The sequence below is a fragment of the Mus caroli genome, chromosome 9 (genome assembly GCF_900094665.2).
Source record: "Mus caroli chromosome 9, CAROLI_EIJ_v1.1, whole genome shotgun sequence".
Taxonomy (NCBI): domain Eukaryota; kingdom Metazoa; phylum Chordata; class Mammalia; order Rodentia; family Muridae; genus Mus; species Mus caroli.
This window is the reverse complement of record NC_034578.1, coordinates 115885879-115894082: the sequence shown is the minus strand read 5'-3', so window position 1 is coordinate 115894082 and position 8204 is coordinate 115885879.

The window sequence follows — 8204 nt, the reverse complement described above, 5'->3', positions numbered from 1 at the left end:
GTGATTACAGGTGTGATTACAGGTGTGATTACAGGAGTGATTACAGGTGTGATTACAGGTGTGATTACAGGTGTGCACCACCACACTGTTCATGTGGTGCTAGAGATGCACGGTAGGTAAGCACTCTACCAACGGAGTCCCCAAGGTCAAGATGCTGGCAGCTTTGGTGATCAGACACCAACATGACACCTTGAAGGGCACACCCCTTTCAAGGAGGAGGGAGTCTTCAACCTCACATGGCCAAAAGGCCAAAGGGCAAACAGGAGAAATGGGGGCTTAACCCTCCTCATGACAGAGTTAGTTCTTTCACAGAACAGTCTGTATGATCTAAACATTTTCTACCAGCCTCTGCACCCCAACACCATTGTAGGGGCAGTACAGTTTCTAACCGCTGACTTTTGCACCCTAACATCTGCACCCTAACAATGATGAACATCATGACTAGTGTATCATGTGGGGGTGTTGGCAGTTTCCTGTTCTACAGAGACAACCTACTCATATTTAAGGAGCCAGTAATTGTCCTTATTTTCAGGGAGTGTGTGAATCTAAAAGGAGAGTTTAAAATGAGACAACCTGCAACCATAGAGAGGAGACTGCGAGCTTGAAAACTCGAGGGATCCATGGCTATAACCATTCACTTTGGATCCCTCGATCAACATTATTCTTAGAATCATGGCAGCCAGTGTGTACAACACGACTGTACTGGAGGAATTGGGAAAAGTAAACACTGAGTAAGAAAGAAAGAAAACCCTTTACTGTTAGAAATCTGGGACGTGCAGGAAGCCAGGGTAGGTTTCCCCAGGCTGACGCTGGCCCATTGCCACGGTGTCCTGCTCATTCAGCCAGATGCTCCGCTGTTTCCCCCCAAGGTTAAATCATGTCTGCTCGTCATCAGTCTCAACCAGATCTGTCCCTTTAATCCGACAAACTACACAGTTAAAAATAGATGTTCTTGGAATCATATTTGTTTAAATGGAAGTACTGTAAATCTTGTTTTTGATGAAATATTACTAGATGTAGAGATTTATTATGAGTAAAGCTCAAGGCCATTGAGTAAACCTTGTCTGTACAGTGTGTGTGTGTGTGTGTGTGTGTGTGTGTATGTGTGTATCCTGTGTGCACACACTTCTAGAGGCTGGAAGTTAGTGGGATTGTTCTCAAATCATTCTTGATCTTAGTTTTTGAGGCAGGATCTCTCCCTGAACGTTCAGCTAGCTTGGCTGGCCTCTGAGCCCAGAGACTCCTCCCTGGGCCACCTCTCTTGTGTGGGTATTACAAGCACACATCATCACCCTCTGCTTATCACTGGCCACTCAGTGTTAGCATCCCTTCCATTTCTTCTTCATGGAGGAAAGACCCAGGGCCACCACATGGTGTGAAAGCTGCATACTATAGGGCCTTGTATAGTTTCTGCAAGTGGGATGACTCAGGATGAAGCAGTGTGCTGGCTGGGTTTAACTTCCATCTTGCCACAACATACAGTCGCTATAATCACGCAGGAGGAATGGTCTGGATCAGTGGGCTTTCATGACTGTTATTTGATGTAGAAGACACACCTCAGATGTGGGTGGCATCGCTTCATAGTGGAAGGATGAGACAAAGTGCACAGGCACAAGGAAGCACAAAGACCGGTTCCCTCTCTCTGTCGTGACTCTAGATGTCATGTGGCCAGAAAGCTCCTGACTTTCCTACAGTAATTGGCGTAACCTGGAATCGTAAGCCAAACAAATCCTTTGCTCTCCAAGCTGCTCTGGGACAGGATGCTTCATCACAGCAACAGAGGAATCTAGGACAGGCAGTGCCCTCCCTGAGGCTTCCGTTTGCGCTGATGTTCTCAGCACCTCTCTAGCTTCCCCGGATTCTTTTCTTAGTCCGTTTTAATGGGAGCTTCATTATTGATTCGGAGACGTTTTTAAACTGACTCACCAATTATTTTTTGATGATATACAATATGCTCACATCATACTTTGTCCACCACAGTATGTATTCCCAGACCAACTGTGCCCTTCTGTCTCAAGAGGACAAGGCTTTGCCCACGGCCACAGTAAAAGGCAAGCCGGTGACTAGCCTATGGGGGCTGTGCCCTCATAACCCTCTGTTTAATTGACACCACATGCTTCTTGTTTTGTCAGTTTCTTAGGCTGTGGGATCCACACTTCCTCTGATTTTAACACAATCCTTTCTTTACCGGAAGTAACTTTCTGTTAGGGGAATTCATAATGCTGGTGGAACACCCACACTCAAGATGCATGCTCTTGGTTAGTGTAGTATTTTTTATTAGTTTATTGGAAATTTCATACAGTATATTTGGATAATATTCTGTCTGTGCTTCTGTGACATTTCCTGAAACTTAAGTGTAGGGATTGCGTTGTAGATCTATCAACCGGGGCCAGGCAGGCTCCTGACAACCAATTGTTCTCTGCATTTTGAGAAAGCTGCGGCTTTCTCTAATGGTCTAATGACCTTCATCAGCTACAGAAAGAAGCTTCTATGTGATGGATGGGAACTATGCTTTTCCGTGGATATAAGGATGAGTATTCAGAGTGAAGTTAGAAATAGTGTTGGTTTTGGAATGTGACAATGCGGGTTTTCCTCTAGGTTCCATGGCCTCGCTATTACCGTGCATTTTGTGCTCCTGCGGGGTTTAATAATTAAGACATGGAGACATCTATGTAACTTAAAGCTGCTGGCCTGTGGCTGGGTCAGTCTCTCAGCTAGCTGCTCCTTGATTGCGTCTCTCTCTTCACGTGGCTGTCACTGCTCCACCTCCCTGCTCCATTCCTGTCTTTCCTCTGTCCCTCTGCTTCTGTCTCTCTGCCTGATCATTGTGCCAGATCCTTCTGCCCTGGCTCTTTATTACCCATCCTTACTCATCCAGTTGGCACTGGGGGCTTCCCCATGGCAGCTTGCCTTTCTTTTGGGGCAGGTGAGGAAGTGACAAACATTTATACATTCTGCCAGCCTGGTGGCAGGCCCAGCAATTAACAATGGAGAGTACAAGGACATAGTTTCTTGTAGCCAGTAAATACAGTATCTGTGGGTCACCCTAACAACTACCACAAATAGCAGGCTGGGCTTATGGTACTGGGTAAAAGTTCTATACAATTGATTGGGCTGTAAGTCCAACTAGACAGCTGCTGGTTACTGCCACAATAGGAGTAGCATTGATGCTCCTTGGGAGGCATCTTGCTGTGATGGTCCTTGTGATGGTTCTGTAGGCATCACAGCTAGGTAGGACCATTGGTTACCTTTCTCCCTGGGCAGTTTTCATAGAACCTTCTGGTATATATGAGCTTATGTTGGCTTACAGTTCCAGAATGGAAGTCCTTAATGACAAGGAAGGTATGGTAGCAGGCTGCTGGAGCAGGAAGTGGGTGGATCACACAACACAAAGAGCAAACAGAAATCGAGGCTATACACTCACAAAGGCCACTCTCTAGTGACATACTTCCTCCAGCAAGGCTCCATATCCTAAAGGCTCCATGCACCCACCCAAACAGCATCCCCCAACTAGGGATTAAGTGTTCAAGGACATGAGCTATGGGGGACATTTCCTATTTAAACTTGTAAAAATCCAGATGTGTTATCCATTCAAACACATGCAAACACATATAAACACATACATGCACGCATGCATACCTTGTACCCAGACATTGTTAAGGAAGGGAAGCAAAGGCACCCAAGCCTGTGCCTTTATAAGTAAAGCTGCCTCTCCTTGGGTAGGTTACAGAGCAAAAGAAAGTCCAGGCTTTGGTTCAGCTCCAGTTAATCGCTTAGGATGTCAGGCTTTGTAGAGAACACTGCCTGTATCCCCAGCAGAATCAGGAGACTTTACAGAGCTCCCAGGAGCAGCAGTGGGCTGGGGGCAGCACCATGCTTACTGGCCTATCATTCCAAAGTAAATGGAGGCCTCTAGGCAGTACGACAGACATTATCTTCTGAGGCATCTTTCTTGGTCACCACAGAAAGGGATTTCATCTGTTTTTTTTTTTTTTTTTTCTTATGGATAATGAAGAGTGAAGACCTCCACCTTCTCAGAAATTATGTGTGCATGTCATGACGACCCAGCCACAAAAGCCGAATCTGGCTTTTCAAAAACACATTGTTTTCTATGTAATTGCTGTAATTCTCTGCGGGAACATCGGCTGGCCCGTTCACAGAAGAAGCAGATGGAAGGAGCCCGCCTTCACGCACGATGCTGTGAACAGAAGTTGTTTAGTGTAAGCTCAGGGTTGCGGCGTGCAGAGAAGTGAGCAAAGGCTGTGGTAAGTCCAAGGTCTTTAGTCACACAGAAGACGATTTCGAAGTCCTCACAGTGTGAATCAAGAAGCGCAGAGGACCTGAGGGGATGGCTTTGTCGGTAAGAGCTCTGGAGGCTTCTCCAGAGGACCTGAGTTTAGTTTCCAGGGCCCTGGAACTCCAGCCCCAGTGGATCCAATATCCTATTCTGGCTTCCATGGGTACCTGTATGCACTCTGGCACACACAGATACATACGTGTTCACTAAATACAAATAAAATAAATCTAAAATAGTATAAAAGAGCTAGGGAGACGGCTCAGCAGGTCAAGTACCTCCACAAGCACACACACATGTGCACACACACACATGCATACACACATTGTGCACACACATGTGCACACACATGCATGCATACACATGTGCACACACATGCATGCATACACATGTGCACACACATGCATACACACATGTGCACAAGCATACACACATTTGAGCACACAGAAACAGTACACACACACACACACACACACACACACACACACCTTCCTCATCCGCCTACCCACACAGGTGAGAACTTAAGATGTGATCTAGATCCTCAAAATTAAGGCAGCGTACAAGCTCCCATACCATGAAGAGAATCTTCCCCAAATCTCAACTGGGAAGGGAACAAAGGCCACCACGAAGGCAGCGAAGAGGACACGTAAGTCATCAGGGCCACCCAGAGATGTGGCTTTGAGATATGAAACACAGATCTGTGAGCCTGGAGCCTGCCTCTAGGCAATATGGCTACCTAGTGTTGACTGTGAGTCTCTCCCCAGGCTTAACATTACTTAACTGGGTGTTTTGTCTCTTCCTGAAAACTGTCTACATTTCTAGTGCCAAGAATTGTGTTTCATGGGTACAAAGCACACTGTTGAGTCCAGTGAATGAACAGCTGGTTATCATGTGTACAGGGACACATCGGTCAGGTGTCCCTGGAGTACTTAGCATTGCCTCTGTCTGTCTTCCATGGAGTCTTTCAGGCTTCGTCTCTGACCGCATTGACTGGCCGAATGGTCACATCACTGCTCTTGGTGAGTTCTGTTCTTTATATTATGGGATACCTTTCCCTTCCTTCTTTGTACCTGAGACACTTCTCTTTTATTTTCCCTCCTCCCTCTCCCTTCACCCCCTTACACAGTTTCATTAGATTCCCCCCTGTACTGTGCCAAAACACCATAACAAAGGCAACGTATGGAGGGGAGGGCTCATTTGACTTACAGTTCTAGAGTGAGAGTCCATAATGGTGGGGGAGGCATGGCAGCAGGGAGAAGGGGCAGGAAGCTGAGAGACCACGTCTTCAAAGCAGACATGAAGCAGAGAGCAAACTAGAGGTGGAGTGAGGTTACTCTCCACAGCCTCCTCCTGCGATGGTCTTCTTCCAGTGAGGCCCCTCCACCTCCTGGAACAGCACTGGGAGGGGAGGCTGTGAGGGAACTTCTCCTTCAAACCGCCACCACCACCACTGCCACCACCACCACCACCACCGCCACACAGACACACAGACACACAGACACACAGACACAGGGGCCCAGGCCCTCAGTCCTTCTGTCTCTCAGGTATACTCTCTCAGCCACCTCAGCCGTGTGTTACTTTAGTTTCACTCATGGATCTCAATGCAGAGCTCTCTCTCTCTCTCTCTCTCTCTCTCTCTCTCTCTCTCTCTCTCTCTCTCATCACCTCTCTCTCCCAGAATAGACCCAGCTTCTTCCTAGCCCCGTTATCTTCACAGAAATCTCAGTTCAAACCCGTCAGGAAAGGAAGTCCTTATCCTTCAGTTTGGCAGACAGGACACAGGACGAACACGTTCCCTGTGGACAGGGCAAACGCGTTCTCCGTGGACAGGATGAATGTGTTCTCTGTGGTACTGGCCAGGCATCCGAGCAGACCTCAGACCTTATTTATTTATTTATTTATTTGCACCACTACATCTGACAAAACTCTCACTTGGCCCCTCGTGCTAGTCACTCTTGTGTTGTCGTGAAAGACAAGATCTATTTTGGCCCACAGTTTGCGAGGAGTTTGTTCGTGGTTGCTTAGCACCACGTGCTTGGGCATCATCTGGTGGATGTGTGAGGAGGAAGAAGAGAAAGAGCAAGGGGTGAGATGTAAGACACCTCCCAAGGCTCTATGGCCTGCCCCTCAGTGGGGTCACCACCATTGACAGTACCTAATTTCTCTGATGTCTTTGTATCACGCCATGAAATGTTGGGATTTCCTGAGACTAACAAGGAATAAATGCTGGAACCCCTGTGCTAGTCATGACTCCACAGGACTCCACAGGGCTCCACGGGAAGTAGAACTTGGTGCTTCAACCATAGCGGATTTGAATCTGGATTTTGAGTGGCTTGGAGCCTTCACACCCCTACCCCCATTATTAGTGATATTCATGGAATCTCCTAGGCTAGGAAGCTTTAACCTGCATGCTAGGACCATGCAGGGGAGGTGACATCTGTAAAAGACGAGAAGGAGCTAGATTTGGTGACACATGCCTTTAGTCCTAGCATGTCGGACACAGAGGCAGACAGAATTCTATGAGTTCAAGACCAACCTGGTCTACAAAGAAAGCAGGACGGCCACAGTTACACAGAGAGACCCTGTCCCCAAAACAAAAAGACAAAAACAAAACAAATAGGAAAATGAGCAGAGATTTTCAGTGCTGCACTAAATCATTTTAGGACTTAGAGTAGCTTGGGAGGATGCAGGGTTGAATAAGGTTTGTGGGTGAAGGGGCCCTGCTAGAGGAAGCCCCCCGAGGATGCTATGGTGCCGTAACCTGCATTCCCAGTGTTTGGAGCATCTGCTCCAGCCACAGTTAGATGCGTGTCTTCAGCATTAGCCAGGAAGTCCATTTACCCTGCCATCAAGGTCGGCGTGGAGGCCAGGAGAGCAGAATCCTGATGCTTTAAATCTAAAAGGGGAACTGGCTCTCTCAGACAGTTCGATAACCCACGGGCACCAAGCTGATGAATGACCATGTGACATCAGCAACAGCGGGGACTGTGTCCACACAGTCAGCATCCCAACACTTGGAATGAAGAGGAAGACTTGCTCTGGACATGGGGCACACAGTGACAGCACCATTTAAAGGGAAAGAAGGGTCTCAGTCCACACAGGCACCACGCTCCATCCCAGCCCCGTGAGCGCGTGAACGTGAATGGAGGCCAGAGGATTTGTTGTCTGTCTTCTTCAATTGGTCTCCTTTTTTTTTTTTTTTTTTTAAGATTTATTCATTTTCTATACAGGAGTGCACTGTTGCTGCCCTCAGACACACCGGAAGAGGGCATTGGATCCTACCATGCTGGGATTTGAACTCAGGACCTGTAGGAGGGCAGTCAGTGCTCTTATCCGCTGAGCCATCCCTCCAGACTCTCTCCATCTTATTTTTAAACACAGCATTTTCTAAAAATGTATATGTGTGTAGGCTCAGTGTATGTGTGTGCACTATGCACATGCAGGTGCCCGTGAAGCTCAGAAGAGGACAAGGAATTTTCTAGAAATAGAATTTCAGGTGTTCGTGAGGCTCTGATGTGGGTGCTGGGAACTGAATCCGGGTCCTCTGGAAGAGCAGAAATGCTCTTAACTACTGAGCCATCCTCCAGCCCTTCTTGCTTCTTTTTTGAGATGGAGTCTCTCACTGAACCTGGGCTTGCTGATTAGGATAGACTAGCCATCAAGCCCCAGGGTGCTGTCTCTAACTCCCCAGCACTGGGAATACCGGCATGTGACATCATGCCTGTTTTTTTTTTTTTTTTTTTTAAATGAATGCTGGAGGTCAAACCCAGATTCTCATGCTTGTATGGAAAGGACTTTACCTGCAGAGCTTCCTTCACTGCCTCAGGTATTTTGTTATAGCAATGAAAAGAAAAAAAAGACCATCTTAGAGTCATTCATTCTTAATCCCAGGGGACCCAGGGAGAGGGCT